Source organism: Varroa destructor, unplaced genomic scaffold (assembly GCF_002443255.2).
Source record: "Varroa destructor unplaced genomic scaffold, Vdes_3.0 BEIS01000006.1, whole genome shotgun sequence".
In the NCBI taxonomy this organism is placed as follows: domain Eukaryota; kingdom Metazoa; phylum Arthropoda; class Arachnida; order Mesostigmata; family Varroidae; genus Varroa; species Varroa destructor.
In genome coordinates this window covers 21,950,984-21,970,122 of record NW_019211459.1, presented here as the reverse complement: position 1 = coordinate 21,970,122, position 19,139 = coordinate 21,950,984, and the positions used below count along the sequence as shown (strand labels likewise).

The 19,139-nt window shown below is 42.5% G+C and overlaps 1 protein-coding gene across 1 annotated transcript in view; it reads left to right on the top strand.

Annotated features, from left to right (window-relative positions):
• Positions 1–7,411: 7,411 nt before the first annotated feature.
• LOC111253157 (uncharacterized) overlaps positions 7,412–19,139 on the top strand; it is a 62,810-nt gene continuing 51,082 nt past the window's right edge. Inside the window, exon 1 of the mRNA XM_086992124.1 lies at positions 7,412–12,341. The gene's annotated coding sequence lies outside the window, so the exon portion shown is untranslated. The remainder of the gene's footprint in view (positions 12,342–19,139) is intronic.

Sequence of the window (19,139 nt, the reverse complement as noted above, 5' to 3'; positions counted from 1 at the left end):
CTTCTCCACTGAAAGCTTTAGCGGAGCTCTCCACTATTGCAATATTTATTTTTATATATTTTTTTTAATGTTTTTTGACCCGCAACAATGTTTCTTGACAAAATGGAATCTCTTGAAATTTCCAATTCTAGGTACGTTGATTGTACCCCGCAAGTAAATCGCTCAGGGATTTAGAACTGGTAAGTCTGACGTTACCGCCTAATTTCGGCATGTCTTCTGGCGAGGTCAAGCAATAATATGAATAAGAGTAATAAGAAATTATTGCTTGTCTAATTATCAGCTGTAAAAAAGCTGTCCTGTAAGAGGCCCACGGGTAAGCCTTTGTCAACATGGCATCACAACAGATTTCCGGGACGGCATACCGCTAACTAAATAAATGCCCATATGCCGATGCGGACGACTTTCATCTGGCCTTTCCCGAATTCGAGAATATTCTTCGCCAAATCATATTTGCTCAACACGGACGGATAGCTTAGGGAATATGGATAGGATAGCATAGAATAGAAGCGATGGTATCAACAATATTTGTGTCCTATATCCGAGCATGCTTGACCAAACTTTTCTAATTATTAGTCCGGTGCCTACGTGAGCAGTACTTCACACGACTAGCCGCTTCCAACAATACACGATCCATGCATGTATGCCCGATTTCGGATCTAGAAGCCTTACCTCGTGCCCTTAACCTTATTGCGCAAAGGATTCCGAGCATTCATGACAGAAATCACTATAATTATTGTGTGCAAGTCAATCGATGCCCTCTAAGGCTAGCTAGCACTTTATCATTGTCAAATCGGGTTTTTATTTGCATAGCATGGTACCCAAAGTAATTTGCCTGGTGCAGATTGAGCACCACGAGCTGAATAAGAACAACCGATACCAGGCTAAAATCGCGCGAGTTTCTAATCCTATTTCGTTTCCATCAATAACAAACAAATGTTTTACCTTTTTAATACATACATTAATAAGCCCCATTACCAACACTCAAATCTCTATGACTGCTGTCTGCATAGGTACCGGTTTAGTATTGTTAGCTCTAATCGGAGCCCATCGAGAAGACTGATCAGTTTGTTGCTAAGTTCCTACGATCGCGCCAGACTCATAAGCGCTCAGGCGTCACCCGAATAGGACACCATCTTTTGTTTGTGAAGGTGACGAAGACAAACTTCAATTTCTAAAGATGACAGGTACCATATAGCTTTGGTTTAAGACAGTTGTCGCTCTGACATCCAGCCGAGTAACCCGAGACAAGTTTGTCTGGGGCAGTGAGTGACAGCATCGAGGAGTGACATATTGTGCCTGAATGGGCCTGTACCCGTAGCTGTCTATGCGGTGTGGTGTCGTTTAGGACGTCGCTATGTCAGCCCCAGAGGTGAAGATCACTCCTACGGATAGTGCAAAATTAGCAGTTGACGTCCCATCGCTTCTGTTCCGTTACGGTACTTGGAAATAAGTAGGCATGCTTCATAAAAAAGCACATGCTAGGTGGTGCGTATGGCCATTCCTATAGTTAATATGAGACATTATTCAACAAGGAAAAAGTAAGTTGTGATCTTTAGTGGTGTCGTAATATAGCACTGCTATAGACTCAGGATCAACGTGCATCAGGTGCAGTCCTTTGTGGCTTACGTAATGCCAGAAATAGTCTCGTATCAAGGCAAAGCTTGGTGCTTAAACCATGGCGGAGCTCATTACGACCAACAAGAAGCTTAAGAATGTCGAATACAGTTGACGGTTAGTTTGAAAGAAATTTCAGAAATACGTTAGTTCAGGGTGAAATGATCTGGATTTTTTTTACTAGCTCATTCATTCGCACCCGAGATTCGCTACAAGAAAGAAGGTCAGTTATTGGTGAATAGTAATTGACCACATCCGAGCAGAGCTAGGGTCTTCCACAGATATAGCACACCGAAGAACTTCGGTCGTCTAGAGCGTCCAGAAATATTTCGGAAAACTTCGTGAGAATTCGGTCTACACGGATCGGAATAAACTTAAACTAGAGTAACGACTCAAAGCAACAGCTTCGTAACAAACCCTGCGAATGCCCTTAGTGTCCGAAGAAGGCTTCCTGTAAAAACGTCGGCCTACCGAAACACAGAATCGTATCGGCTATAAAGGTACGTCAACAGAAGGAACACCGAAGATTTTGCCACGGAAGACCAACTATGAACTCCGTTTGTACACATGTTTCGTGTCGGTGTTGATTTGTGGCCATCGTTATCGTCACTATTACAGGAACTGTCTAGTCGTCTTAGGAGTGACTCGTGATCTATTGAATGTTCGTTGGGGAACAGCATACAAAAACAGCAGACGATGATGGTCGATGATGACAAGGCACGAGTACACACGCACGAAAGCAGGCGAAAAAGAAAATAATAGCGGAAAGCACCTATCTACCATTTGTATACGACGTGGGCCCGTAATGTTCAACGCTGGGCGTCTGGTCGTTTCAACGTCACTTCACCCGCGCACATAAACATGTCAATGTGTCAGAATCCTGCTAGCTATACAACGTACACTGGCGAGTTGGGTGACCGCCGCTTAGGCAATACATGGTTTTGTTTGAGCTGTATTTTTCATATTGTCTTTATGAAAACATTCCGCCTGACTTGGCAAGCAATCAAAAAATTTATATATGTGCCTGTGTGTATCTAGAACCGCATGCAGCCTACAAACTGACCAAGCGATTTTCGCGCCGAACTTCTACAACTAGCACTGCCGCCCTTGGCAGATGCGACGGTAAAAATACAACGATAAGGGCGCTTCAAACGGTGCTTACGCCTATTGGGCGCCCAGTGCTACCCAATACGATGCACCGACTAAACATGGACGGTTGGCCTAATCCTGGCTGCGCGAAAGTTACTTACTCTTTCTTCAATGTTGTTGCATCGTGGTCACCAGGTAAATTGGTTGTGTCCAGAACACAGGAACTATTAGTCTGGGTCGGGCTTCTCGATTCGACTCGCGCACCCCCTAGAAGAAAGAGGTAATTTGATCGTTTGTAATGGTGACTCTGTCCGCTTCGATGTTCCCACCCCAACAAAAGCGAACACGCCTGTGTTCGCGCTAGGCGACATCAGTTGCCCCGTCGACCGCTCCGTTTGATCTATGTTCTAGGCACAGGCACAGGCACATATGCGCATGCAGATAAATACAACTGTTACAAACACCCTTCACTCGAAAAGTTTTTGAAGACCCATTTCGGCGACTCACCAACATCAACACGACGCCGAGGGTGGTCGTAAACTTGTGCTGTGTTTTATTACTACCATTGCTGCAGCTTTTTTATAGAAATTAGTAAACGACTTCGGCGATGTCACGCAATAACTATTAATTAATGCTAGACTCTGAACACAAAGCCAATATCGTTTTTGTCTCACATTGTTTTTCTACTAGTTTGGATGTTTTCATTTTCGAAAATCTAAAATTTAAAAATAAAAAAAAATCATACATATAGAATGGCTGTGTCCCCAGTAGCGATAATGGAACCGAGATGTCACCCATCACCATACGAGTTGTATAATAGATACGAAAAGGTTTATCAAAAATGAAAAAAAAAATCCCTGAATTTATCGACTAGAAGACCATTCTACAAATCCAATGAAACATCGACACTAACGAACCACTGGCTGAATTGTAGGCTACACTCGAAGCATTGGAACGGAGAATTCTACGCATACATACTCCAAATGGGCCTATTTGTCAGATGATTTCGATAACGTTATAGGTATAGCCCCAAACGTAAAAGGGTTGGGTACATATTTCGTCCGGACTGAGCATTGCTGATTCGAGCTTCATCTGAACAGACACGAAACAGTCTCTAACACACTCATCTCACCTAATGCTTCTACGACGACACTGATCCGGATTACTGTGAACTGAATCCTTTTGCCTTTGTTTTTGTCTCCTTTCGAAGAAGAAGGTTTCACCATCGCTCTCTCATAGGGAATGTATTTGTTCAAAATCAGATTCCAATTTACCCCCTTCCGTACAACAAAAGTGAAGCTGTATTTCTCGGTTGGAAAGGTGCTGCGTTATATTGGCGCAACACTATAAAATTGTGGGCCTTTGAAGACAGCGTACTTACTCCTTACGCGTCCGCCGACTGAGAAGCTTCACGAAGCTTGTCAGCCTTTTTTTTCACGTCGGTTATTACCTATGCATATAAACTACAACGTTTGACTTGCTACAACTAGGCCACACTTCTTAAGCGGCTGGTACATATTCTCTAGCGCCCAGTAGGTCCTATTTTACGCTGTGCTCGATAGACTTGCTAGTAATTTCCTCGCGCGCTCGTCTTACATGGTTCCACTGTTTGCAGAGCCGACTAATAAATCGGCCAATTTCCGGCTTTTGTGAGAATCAAGGATGTTTTATATGAGGCTGCAGCAGCAGCAGCAGGCCCGCACAATGAGATCTTCCTCCGCATATGTCTTGTTGTCCCGGTATTACCCGCAATGATCTTGGCTGTTCCGTCTGTCCAACAGGGTTCATGCTTACCTTTTTCTCGCAGCGGATTTATAAATTCGTTGATGGAATACGAATAAACAGACACCCGCGACTCTCGACCACACGCTGGCTCACGTTGCATCCGTGTACGTACGTATCTGTCCTAATTCGAATTATTCTGGCTGGAAATTACTGTATAATTTGATGACAGATACTCTTCTTCGCCCTCATGGCAGTTACAAAATACTAAGGTCGCGGAAGTTCCAGTCGTAATTCGTTTCTGCCAGGACGATGGGCAATACTTAGCGTGAGTGAAAAGCCCTCTACTTATTAGCTCCCTCGCAGGATAGCGATCACTTCTGCTTGCTGGTGGCCGTTAGCGTTCCTTCACTTACCGTTCGTACTTTTCAGTCGATCACTTGGACTTCTTATCGTCGATCTCCACCGGTGGTGACTCCCAATCAAACAGCCGTTCGGCTCCGGCCATATCGAGAGCCCCACCGTTGCCCCCAAATGAAGCAGACTGGCTTAGCTTTGTCGTTGGCTGGCAGAAACGGACACCCCACAACCATTCAAACGTCTGTTGATTTTTATATTTCAACGACAATCTTTAATCTGTTTCCGTCACATATATATATATATATATGTGACGAAACTATATATATACATACATATATATATATGACGGTAGCCCGTTTCCCTACTGTGAAATCTGCATGTTTGGGTCTTATTCGGGTTCCCAAATAACCGAAATAGCCGCCCGTTTAGCCAAATAACCTATGAACGACAGTCGTCGTCCTTTAGGCTCGGCCTGACTCGCCACAGTCGTCAAGGTGTCCTTCTTGCTATTGTTATTGTTGTTGTTGTTGTTGCTGCTGCTGCTGCTGTTATTGTAGTTGTAGCCGAGAAAATGTGGGTGGACTAGTCGTACCTGATGTCTCCATTGGAGTTCCACGATGGAATGGCGGTGACAGATTTGTTTGTCTTGGTTTTTTTTCGCTGACAAAGCGTAGGCGACACGTTGTCGGAGCCGGGTGATGATGGCTGGGCAAATGCAGAGTCCTAATGAAAAGTTTAGATGTCGGGGAGCCGGCCACTGTCACTAGCAAAGGCTCTCGCTGGAATTTTACGAACATTCTAGTCGAACGCGCACCTTTTTCAACATTTTTCTTTTCCTCCGCGAGAGGAGTGAGCGGAGGAAAGGAAAGGAGTTGCTTATACTTGAGTAAAACTACACAAACAGGACGACGCGTAACAAAGATCTCGACAACGGGCGAATATCAGCGAAGAAAGCGTTATCATTATTATAATGATGATGATTTATGTGTTGATGAACGGCACTATCAGCATGGGATAACACCGTCCATTTTTATCTAGTAGCAATCGTTCGTTGCAGTTGAGCTTTTTTTTTTGCTTCAGGTTGCTGTTTACGTATCAGCCACTTTAGATAAAAGTACTGAAATGTTGGGTTCATCCCATATATATATATATATATATTGTGCTAAGCTTTCGTTCTATTTTAACCGATTCGACCGCGTCGCTTCTGTCAACATAGTTTCAACTATTCAATGCGCCTAGTCCTTGTCGTACCCTTATCATCTCTCAGCTCGACAGCTTCCATTGCTACCAAGCTAGTACTGTGCGATTGACCTTTGACGCTATCTTATATAGCGCTTATATAGTGAAAATTATTTTACTCTGTATGTAACTCACTTGGTCATTCGAAGTCACCAAATGGTGTAAAAATATCGATATTTACAGAAGCTCCCTACTACATCTTAGAGAAAGCTTGATCACGAAAAACGTATACTTCCTCTAACATGGTGCCGATTTGGTATGGTGTCAGAGATCGAGCATTATCTTTTGAATTTTTTCCAATTTGAGCAAAGTGTCGACAAAACTACGCTCTTGAACCCCTTTACGATCAGCTCTACGGACAAGTGTTAGTATTTTTTGTAAAAACGTCAAGCCCACTCGACACTACATACAAAAACATAACACGCCATTTTTAAAATGGCCAATATGCTTGGGAGGTTGATGACGGTGATTATGCTATGTAAAGTATAAGCGACATTAAAAAGCAAAAGTGGGGACAAATCTAGCCATTCATTCTACATACGAGTGTATGTATAAACGTTCAATACAACAGAACCAGATCAGGAAGCAAGATCGAAAAGATGTTCATCTCTGGATCTGAATCTGAAGAGGATGGAGAAAGGCGGGTGGAGTTAACAAGGAATTAGGCTTAATCAAGTCTGTAAAAGGGATTAGATTTCTCATTGCCCAATTCCCTATGGACGTTCGACTTGAATTTCACAGGATCCACTATTCCCTAGACCCAAGCTGTGTCCAGGTAGATGTATTGAGCTTGTAGCAGATATAATAAAAGGTAAGGCCTAAGACTAAGCCGAGTGGCTATCGAATTTCTCTGTCGGATACTCCAAGGACGACTTTATCCGTCGCGAGATAACTAGGCAAATTGTAGTTCAAGAAAAAGCTGAAGTACTAGCGAAACTATGCCCGTACCTGAACCTAGAAGTTACTACCTTACCGATTTGCAGTAAGCCTAAAGGTTTTTCTAAATCAATGTGCATCGAAGTGGACTGGCAACACGAAAATCACCATAGGAAATAAATATTGTTCTAAATGACGAAACGGTACCATTAAGTATCCATGGCTAATTTCCGCTCCAAGGAAACACTACTTCAGTACATGGCACGATCCTCTATTTACAATATTATTTATTATTATTTATAGTATTATTATCCTCCTATTTATAGTAACATCGTCACTTTTTTAAGTTTAAGTTTACATTTACATAACATCTACAAGGGATACGTATGCACGCTTACATAGGGCACAAAATATGTAGTGCAGCTTCAATATGTGTAAGCGTTATGTTATGAAGTTCCAACTATTCTTCACAGACGAATCACGCGATCCGGTCGGGATTATAGTATTTGTTGCTTTTCCACCGCCCGTATAGCTGGTCTATTTAGCAGTACAACTAGAGACTGATCGCTCGTTTAGCAGTGAGGTAAATGTCAAGCCTACGTAGTCGACGATATCGGACATCAAAATTTACCCTCTCCGAGGATAGATCCCATTGACAAGGAGGCTTTTTTGGGAAAGTGCTGCCGACCCCAGCAGTCACATGGTTAACTGTAGCTCCCCGCACACATATTTTCGACAACGGCATGTGCTGATACAAGATGGCATAACTGGATAGTAATAATGGGTTTTAACACTCAGATTTCATTTATCCGGTCCTCTTCGACCAGCCTGCCCACTTCTGCTCCTGAACGAATCACATAGAGCCGTCACCTAGCGAATGCAGAGAAGTCACATAGCCTGCGACATTGAAGGGTTGACGGATATCTCAGTTCATCACATTGACTCCTTTCTAGGAAACAGGCACTTCATACTTAAATCTATCAGTTGAGCTATTCTACTGTAGCCCTTATGTCTGTGGATTTTTTTTTTCAAGGAACTCATTAAATGTTGGAGAACAACTAAGTGCGAATTCCCGCGATTTTTTGTTGTTTGTTATTGGCTTGGATTGCGCCAGAGAAACAAAGCCTATGAAGTCTATAAAGATAATTTCAACTTGTTTCATGTATAACCGTATAAATTTCTTTGCCTACCTTTTGAGGCGCCTGGACGTTTTTACCATTTAAACTAATGTAAGGGCCACCTCCCCTTGCCGCACCTTCGTGGAGCGGGCACAATCTGTATGACTGGAGAGCTGAAAAAAGGTCACACCGCGAGTTCAGCGGTTCGTGTTTCGCGAAAATCATTAACTACGCAAGCAAGTTTGGCAATCGGTGATGGCAGGTGGTTTTCAAGGTTGTTCGAGTCACGTCTCAACTTCTCCATGAATCCTGGAAACACGAATTTAGGACTGCAACGGCTTTCCTGAAGATAAAAAGAACCTTTCTCCATCAACGATTCACACGTCAACGATTACGAAACATACGGAGCAACGGCGGTCCAAGGCTCAAGCGAACTTGATGTATTTGCTAAATATTACGGTTTCTGGCAATTTATAGTAGAAATCGCTTTGACGGAGGATCTGTTCATTCAGATCATCAGATGCTTGTTTTCCCCCAAAAACCACCTAGACAGACAGGCAGGCAGGCAGGCAGGCTTTACAGGCGGAAAAGTCCTGCAAAAACGGAAATTTCCCAGCACAAATATTGCATTTTAGGCGGACATCTCTGACAGCGCAGTGTGACTATTTTAAGCCATACTTTGTTTAACAGTCCCGTTTTAACAATATCCGTGAGAGTACGCGCATCCGTAAAATAGAAGACATCTTAATTTGAGTTGTTCAGTATTTCTATGCAGTCTTACAACTGTGATGATTTGAAAGATAAGATCACTCACCATAAACCTCAGCTAGTTCTCAAACTTTCAATTATATTTTAATTCATGGTTCTCTTATAGTCACACCTGCGGCTTGTGACGAAGCTTCTTGGTCTTCGCAATCACCAAGTTTACCTGGGCTAAGGAGTGCTACCAAAGCCTAAGGTTCTATATAAGATATATTTTATTTTAGGAGAAAGTTGTGGTCCTGCGCAACTTAAGGCGAATCGATTTGCCTTTGAAAGTAAGGCTTCTTAGTGTCTTGAACTGGCAATCTATTAACTGTTCCATAGTACTCGATATATTTTTGGTCGTTGTGATAATAACGTGCTAGCCGGTACCACTGTGATAATGATAAATAATCGTGTCATCATCGAGCAAACAATCAGAGAGTCAGAAAGGAAAATAGGGAAAAGCGAGAGAAAAAAAAAATGGCATTAGAAACACTTATGAAAAATACAACGGAGCTTCGATGCTGCCAAGAAACAGTCGACCAGTTACCACCGACTCGTCGGCGAAGCACAAATAAAAAAATTATAATTTTCTATTTGTGATCGTGTTCTTCGAGGAAGATCTGTTGTCAGTTTATTTGATCGACCATTGTTGTTGTAGTTGGCGTTCTATTGTCGTTATGATTATGGCTATGGTATTTTTCTTATACAGTATATGCATACACTGGCCCGTATAGGGTTAACAATTTGTTTTAACATCTCTGTCGTAACTGATGACAAGTAAAATGCAAGGCCAAAGTCTTCCTTCACAGTCTGGCTGTGACATCGATGGCCATCATTGTCACGGTGAAGAACTGTCGATTTGTTGTGGATGAAGTTGCCAAACTCAATCAACGACTGGTGCCGATATCGGTTGTCATGAAATCTACCTGGCGTTCCGTATACCTCGAGTCAGTGCTTCCGTTTTAGCCAAATCTGCATGGGCATGTATATACACTTTTATTTATTGATGACCTATTGGTGATGTTGAATGCTGATGTCGGTGATCTGTTTTTTAAAGACCGTTTACTATGATTAATAAAATTTGTTCATATTAGAAAAAAGAAACGATTTAGTTAATGGGATATCTAATGTTGTGTGGGTGAAGCAGGTTACTAGAAATTTTATTAAAAGTTCCACCGAGCAGAAATATACACATTTAATTAACACAGTAATCTAAACCCTCCAGATAACGGTCACTAACGCTAGGAAGTGGAGTTCAAAGTGAAATCTATACGTTACCCTCTAAAAAAATGTCTGCAAACATATTAAAATAACACCCCAGATAATCTGCGCATGAATATTTCTATAATTAGTTACGGCTTTTTGGCTTACCTAGGGTTCAAAAGCATTCAACTTTCCCTTATAACTTACGAATCTCCAAAGGACTGACAATCTAACAACACCTGAACTTATCTACCCCTCACACTCAGCCATTGGTTATTATCCTCGGAGGCGCCAACAGGTTGATTTTACTCTCTTCTGCGCTATATTTTCTTTTTTACGTTTCGATTGCCGGATATACCATCAGTAGTAACTTTGTCAGTGGTCTTCACCGTGTCGTGTACGTCTTCTGCCAGCTGCTTCAGTTTGTCTTCGCATGTCTTTCGTCTCCCTTCTGGGACAATTCGCTCGTACCGTCCAAATCACACTGGCCGAAAAAGCAACTTGTTAACGAAAACAGTCAAATCAAAAAGCGATTAAACTTGTTATTGCCTAAGAGTAAGTACTTCGGTTGTCGTCGATTCTTGTGTTGTTGTTGCTGCTGCGCTCGTCGGCGTACCGTACCCCGCGGAATTCTCCTTTTTTTTTCCGCCAACAATGTTCTTGTTCTCAACGTCGTTTCTGAGGTTGTCGATGAGGTTGGCCTTCAGACTGAACTTCGACTGATGATCTTACTGACTTACTACTGACCGATCTGTCCGCAATCGGCTGATACCCTAGACTGCATGGTGCCTCCGCAGCGAAAACACGAGCCAGGACAACAAACGAACAGACTGACGTACGGTTTTGTCGTTACGAGCTTCCTCGAGCAGACGTACTTCGTACTGTTTCAGATGATTTTACGACAAGAGTCGCCTTCCTTCTCCTTTTGTGTAACACTTACTGCCAATCTATACACAGAACAGTCACCATTGTAGACGAATGCCCGATGTTCGCTTGCCAAAGTGCGCGCTCCGAGCCAGACCACCGCAACTGCCCTGATTTGGGGGGTGAACTTCGTTAGGAATCCACCACGATCGTGTAATGTCTGTTAGGCAAATGCTATAACAAACTGGGTTAGCTCCAGCGTCACAAGACATTACTGCTCCGTGTCATTGGACGATTTCGAGTCTGTTTGTGTTTTGTTGCCCGGTTGATCTTGAAATGACTGCGGCGGCTGACTTCTGATGAGAAAACGAACGAAGAGCGAGACTTCACTAAAACTTAGACAGGAAAACGAGTAACATCTAACAAGAACAGTTTAACGACCATTCGTACATATATATGTCCAGTTAACACAGAAGAAAGCGAGCGATGGCCGAAATCAGGATCTGTACGTTCCCGAAAGTGTAATAACCGAAACTAAGGAAAAGGACGAACCTACTAAACGTGTCGGTAGTGGACGTGAGGCCTGACGACGTGTGGGCAGGTCACACTTTAGGGTATAGAAACCCAGATCCAATCGTGTTCAGCGCGTATCATCGCAGAAATCGGGACGTATAATTGGTCTGTAGTGATTCTGTGGTCTAGAATGGATCTGCGCACGGTAACCAATAGATCACAAATGGAATAATGAAACCCAATTATTAGTCGACTCTCATACTACCTGAGACCTATAGAGGTAAACATCTATACCCTAATGAAGATAAGCAGGATCAATCATGTTTTTTCAATAGCTCACTCATTTCGTCTCAAGAAAGGAGCAGTCGGTGTTATGGGACATTCGGTCGATTCACTAACCAGAAACCAACCTATTCAATATGTACATATATTTATTTTGGCAAGATATGTGAACAAAATTAGCATTCAGTTAGCGATCTATAAGTAATACATCTCGATTGTTTCTGCGCGATCTAAAAATAGATAATGCATATTTGTTTCCTTTCTGTATATAAGCCACCTTGTAACGACAGCCGCCGAATTTTCTCATGTCGTTAAGCGACTTTCCCGGTCTCGTTTGTCTTTCTCCTGTTTTTTCTTGCTAGATGTATTGACTTTTTAACCCGACGTGAACATAACCCGTTGTCCAAAGTGGTTCATCCAGCCGAACTACGGTACATCAAGCAAGAACACCAAAGAACGTTGTGCCTATCGTACGCTTGTCATCATTGCATTGACACACATCACTGTCACATAGTTCCTGTTTGTACGTATGCTAGATGCAATATTTCCGTGACGACGAAGACGTCAGCGACAGCGGCGTCAACAAGGGTCAACGCAAGAGCAGCGCTCATTATTTTGAATGTTCTGTTGGAGGAACAGTCAACAGTCGGAATATGCATGGGAACTGCTTCGTTTCCCCAAAATCGGGGGCACAAGGGTCCTATCAACGCTAAGGTACGTACAAATTTACCTGCATTCGACTGCGGCACCCAGCGCGTTTATCGATACTTTTGTTGACAGGAACGATTTACAACTCTAAGAACAATATCAACAACAACAACAACAACAACGACATCTAGAGAACAAAGCAGGTAGGTCAAAAGACCTAATCGAATGAAAGACGATATCATCACTCATTGTTAAGGCGCAGCCGGTGGCCGCCGAATCGACATTTAAGCGGTCGAGTGGTGAGCAGAATCCGATATACAAGGACGACAATCTCGGCCTGTTTAGCAGTCAGGGTATGCCGACATCAGACACGTCAGACTTGTACGGAGACAGACAGATGATGACGATGATGATGATGATGCATTTGATGTTGCATCCTAGATAACATTAAATAGCCTAAATAGTCTTCGTGCGAATAAACAGCTACTGACTGAAGTCATGGGTGGATAGAAAACAAAATACGGTTGGCTGAATCAGTTACCTTCTTTTCGACCCGACTTGCATTTCTAGGCTTAAAGTTTATATGCACGCTCATTGTAAACACATTGCAGGTCAGGCCAATTAGGGACATATGACAGATAAAGGTTTGCAAAATGCTCAAACGAATGAAGTTCTACCTTTAAGCTAGTTCTGGATTGATACATTCGAGGAAACTTGTGATCAAAATAATTTTTTCTTTGCTTTCATTTCATGGAAATTTATCTACAATGCTACTGGTAATTATTAGGAATTGACGCTTATTCGCACTTCGGCATCGAAGTTTCCATGGTATCATACGATAGTTTATAAAACATGTAGCCTTTTTCTTGTATCGGTATTCAATCGCTATGTACTGTATTATTTATTTATTTATTTATTGCAGCTTTTTCAGTCTTCCAAATAATTGCATTCGTATATTTCAGAATCTCGTCTCACGAGCAGAATTTGTGTTTTGAAACTGATCATTCGTTAGCCCCCTACCAGTTGTTTGTCACCGTGTAAGGTTGGCTGACCACTTAGAGCCAGAGAGAGAGAGAGGGAGAGAGTGAGAGGGAGAGTGTGAGAGAGAGAGAGAGAATGGGTGAGGGAGAGAGAGGGAGATAGAGGGGGAGAAAGAGTGAGGAGGGAGAGCAAGATATGGAGAGAGGGGGAGAGTGAGAAGAAACGGAGATAACATGACAGAGAGAGAGAGAGAGAGAGAGAGAGAGAGAGAGAGAGAGAGAGAGAGAGAGAGAGAGAGAGAGAGTCTTAACCGAACCCTTCGCATGGTCACACTCGTGTAGAGGTGCTTATTGGCGGTAATAAGTTTTTCTTAATTGAAAAAACGATAAACCGCGCATAAAATTGAACATAAGTAGAGCATTTAGACACTATTTCTATTGTATTTCTTGCTAGTGTTCTAATGATATGACTTGTTTTATTTTTCTTCACGATTCACACCTAGTGTCTTATACAACTCTCTTAGGCCCAAGTGAAAATAGAGAAAACAATTAAACTATTAAGGAAAGCGCACATTCTCCTATTGCGACTTCTATTGGGATCGGCTAAGACCTGTGTATCAACAGAATTTTGTCGACGGAAAATGAATTTTTAAAAGAACATGCAACTGTGTCTATTTTATAATATCAAATGATATAATTGAACAAAAAATTATATGATGGCTTCGTTTCCATTCGAGAACGGAAAGGAAGCGTCTACATAATTGCGCCATAGTTATTAACGTTACCCCGTATGGCTCCTTCCTCTTTCTTAAAGCTACTCATCATGCAAATGTTTCACTGTTACTACTTCATTAGCGACATATTATTAACTTGCCCTTTTTACCCACCTCAGACTAGTCGTGATAATAGCGACAATAACAGCCGCGCACATGAGCCCATATATGCCGCCTTCACTTTTCTTTCTCTAACCTCGTCTAGGCGTCTCCCTTGCTCCCAATTTGCTGGTCGTGCCTCTCCTATCTTACTTTCTACAGTCTTGATCTGTTCTCTGTTCCGTACCGCGCAGGCATGCGGAACATTGGCGGCAAAAATCGTATAACTAATTCTCGTCTGTTACATCTTACGCCGTCGTGTCATGGTAAATCCATGGCTGAAGTCGGCAGCTGGTTTCGACAAGCAATGTTCCCTATCTCACCCTGTTGCTCCCGTACGGTACCTGAAGAACGGCGGCGTCACGGTGCGACCGGTCCGGCGAAGTCGGCCGACAACCAGCTCTGTTATATGACGAAATCTCTCGGTTCGGCAATGAACAATTCCAATCAGAACGCAGAGAGATCAGGTAGATTTGCAGTGTTCGGTAAGTTGCTGAGGTTAGCCGGCAGGCGGCCGGCGGTAGCGCTCCAGCAGCTATCGGTTATTCAAGTTTTGATCGGCGAAAGTGGTTCGGGTTCGGCTGAAGCAGCAGCAGCAGCTCTTACCGCGGCCGCTACTGCTGCCCCCGCTGCTGATATTTCGTCAAAAGAAGATCTCGCCATGGCCGCCAACGAGATTCCCGCCGTGCGCTCGTTAGGTTGTTGTCGCGGGGGAGCCACCGCACTATCGAGGAGGACCGGTCGCGCTCGTCGGCGACATCAACTGTTGTGTCTGCTGGCTCAGGAGCATCTGTGGCCTAAAAATACAGCAGTATAATAGTAACATCATTTCGCAGTGAGCAATCGACACATGACTGATATCCTCAAAGGTCTAACAGCAACTGCTGGTTGAACCGAATACTGAAACGAGCCACGACCGGGGATAGAGCACGAATCTCACAATCAAATCGGGCCTGATGCTAGCTACTGCTGGTCCGGCAAGTGCTCAGCCCGATACGCGTTGTAATCGGCTACCTGTCCATTGCTGATCATCTGTTGGAAGCAGACTCGGCGGTTTTAACTAAAAGTGCTGAAAAAGCATGCGATAATGGATCATGAAAAATCTATCACGCCAGCGTTATTTTGTCGTTGACGTAGCGTCGGCCTGCAGCAAAGATGACGAAAAAGGGCACCTAAACGGTTAGGGATATGATGTACTGGCCTGTGATTATGACAAAGGACTAATATGGTCATACCGGTACTGTTACAGATACTTGAGGCTGTTTTCGCTGCTTTGTTCGATTCGTTTGGGAATTGTTTCATAGTTATTATGAAAGCCAGCGGTAGTAATAAGGCTATACTCTATTGAACAGAAGATCAACGAAGAACGAATAATCTCATAGATAATGTTTTTATCTATGATGGTCAATGGGCGAAACTGCTTGATTGGCAACTGGCCACTCTCGTCACTGGACACGTACAAAACAGGGATATCTATATGTAGTATATGGTATCGTAGGTACACCAATGATGAGCAGGCTACTCGATCGGTCGAAGAAAGTTCGGATGTTCTCGGCAGTCTTGGTTAAATCTTCACTAGCTAGTTAAATTAGATCTGCGCCATATGTTATACATACGGATCTTCATAAAGCCGGTTGTTGTAAGCAAAAAGATGCAGCTAACTGAGGTCGACGCATAGTGCCACATAACTCTATGCCAGAGGTTTGCCGTCAGCAAGAACTAGCTTATGACCATGACTCTCGATCGAAGAGAAAATAATCTGCTATACGCGCATGCGCAGTCCTGTCAACTGTTTACCGAAAAACGTGTATCGTTTAATATATAGATGTGACAACAATCATCGATTGGCAGGGTACAAGAATGGCCGATTGCTACATGGGAACGGGTCTTTCCTGAGAAGAAAACGATCAAAGTAACAGTTAGAAAACATTACATTTTCAATTCATCAATAAATTATATAATAGTAATTTGTTGCATACAAACTTAGACCAGTCATATTCATTTTCTTCACCCATTACGAGTTTACAAGCGTCTTAATACTTCAGACCTCATCTAGTTCTTTCTACCATGTCTTAATTGGGCATGGTGAAATATTTAGATAAGGAAGATGCAATGATTAGTGCTTTTCGTCTGCTCTATTATTTAAAAAAGGAAACATAATGAAACAAAGAAATACGTATTTTTAGCCAAACGGACAAGTTTCGACAAAACTCTATAAAATGTCAACGATTACCATATATAAATATGGAAGTTCCCTTCCTTTATCCTAGTCTTTTAAATGCTATCGACTCCGATGTGAACGTTTTAACTATTGCATCGTCACAACAATGATCCAATATCTATTACGTTAACTGCAGCCATTTCAATTCAATAAAACCCAGTTTCCTCTCGATTCTTATAAACCGCAACATTATCAACGCAACCCAATCTGCTTTACCTATGGCCATCGGCTTAAGGCAAATGTTGCTATTTCGACGTGTTGTATCTTCAAGATCTGCTTTGTCTGGTTTTTTCGTCCGATTTGTCCTAGTACTTGACTTTCCTTCTACCATTCACTGTACTAGCGTTGTCAAAGCTATTTTCCTCATTTATTTTTTTATCCTGTTCGTCATATCTAGTGGCCGTCTTCCTTCAAATGGTTCTCGGTCTTGCTCGAATCGTCGATCTTTTTCGTTTTGTACGCGCACCGCCTCCCTGCGGGAATCCAGCCGGGTCGAATGGCGCTCGACTCATCGGGGTCGGATGGTGAAGCCATGAAGATCATGCCTTCAGCTGCTTTGCGAACTGTGGAGCGCACTGGCTCTGGACAACAGCAGCTAGCTGTTACACTGCACGCGGCAAGGTGACCTTGCTCTGCCAATGCCGACGATCTAGCTTATTCACCGCAACGAGTTTTCAAGATATTGCATGTTTTCCGTGCCTGTCTGCTCGGTGCACTTGACGTCAAAACTGTAGGACACAACCAGGACCTACTGGCAGCGTGTAGCAACGGAAGACACAATCAGCAATAACAATTCGATGATATATGAATTTTAGACACTATTATCGAAATAACCACACGGATGATTTGTTGACTGTAGATGTCAATTGGCAGAGCTTGTCTATGCTGCAGTCCGTGTGGGTCTATACAGGATACACGTCTTAAGACCCTGTCTGATATTGAGCTAACTGGTACCGTATAACACCGTCTTGGAACGGGTTAGTGTCATCGAGGTAGATAAACAGATACGCGTCTTCATCTCTTTTTCATTTGATTACCCACATGCCTAGTTAGTTTAGGAGCTGCCTGTTTAATGCTTTGGATTTCGTTGTCGGGCACAAGTGGCTAATAAAGTAGCGAGACAAACAATCTTTTTGCAATCAAGGATTTCAGAGATGATTTGTTGCTTAGCGAAACAGTACTGATCATTTGCCTCTCGTTCTGCAAAACCACACCTAATCGTACTTCGTAGTGGAATCTTAGTTCTGAGAAAACAGTAGAGGTAACAGTTTACTTGAAGTCAGTTTAATAGAAATATAAAAGAAAAAAAAAAATATATATATATATATATAGACTACAATGGTCGAAATTCCGTAGCTCTATGATCTATGTGACTGTTCGATGTGCAGTGCTCAATAAAGTGGGTTAGGTATATGTAAATTGTCACTTATGAATCATTCACTGCAAATAAATTAAAGCATATTCAGTTTCATCCTGTATCTTATTTTATTTAATTTTCCCTTGACAAAATATGGACGATTGACCCGACTAGAAAATCTGCTCGAGAAGACTTTTTCCCTTAATTATTGCGTTTACGGCTTTGGACACGTATTCCGCAGTCGTTCATGAAGACAGTAATAACTTTTCACAGATAGGATCACTTGATTCAGGACACTAGAAATGTCGTCCAGGCCCATTTAGTACAAATTAGAAAATTCTACAATACCATACTTTATGATGACGCTCGGTTGGTATTTACGAAACTTGATTACCCACCAGCCTGTCGTATTATAGATAGCAACCCCATAGCGGCTTTCGCTGGCCACTGAGGCTTCGGCTAATAACGTTTGCTGAAGCTTGCCGTCGTTAATTCTCATCGGGTAGCGGGCAGTCCTAACTGGCGAAGATTGAGGTGTCATAGGGTCTTCAGATCATTTTTTGAGATATCGATTCGACAAACGAATAATTCAGATAACTACGAAGGCTTTATCGAAAAACAAAAAAGGCGACGTATGAGACTGATCCGACTTAGCGCATTCTTTCGGTTTTATGTACGTACATGCAACAAAAAGTTCGCTTATTTGCTGCGCGTTTGTTATCTATTGGGCGATCGTTTCCTCTCACTACTTGGCTGTATTTGCGAACGCGCGGGAATTTTTCAAAATTCTGTCAACGATGGAAGTTGACAGTATCGTCTGCAATGACATAACCAACAAGCTCGACAGCGTGCGCGATTTTCGGCTTGGCCGTTCTGTCCGTTATGAGCGATCTGATATACAGTTTAAAGGTCAACCATTTTAGTGTTAGATACTACGTCCTGATTGGGTTCCATTGCTCGAAGTTCATCGTAGAGCTGTCTAAACGTACAAACGTAACGTGTTAATCTCTTGATGTTGATTTTGACTCTGTATTCCACCGCATATGTAAAATCATGTAACCGCACATAGAATCATCACTGTTTTCATTCTCTTTTTCGAGGCAAGTACGTTAAACGTATGTGCAAAACTTGGCGTCCTCGACTATCGAACGAATTGATTGACAGTCCTCCATAGAACGCGTTTTACTCTACATTGTACGGGTATTCGAGGAGATTGATGTTTAGGAAGCTTGGCCACTACGAAAGCTCAGCATCAACTCTGTAGAATTAAGGGATCTCAATAAATTAATCTTGGAGCAGTAATGATTGTGATAATTAGTATCTCTATAATAAATAGCAAATCTATCTAGTCAGCTTAATCACGTATTTTAATTATGTTTCACTCGTTTTTTTTTTTATAAGTCTACCAGTATTTGATGGGCACAGCTACATTAC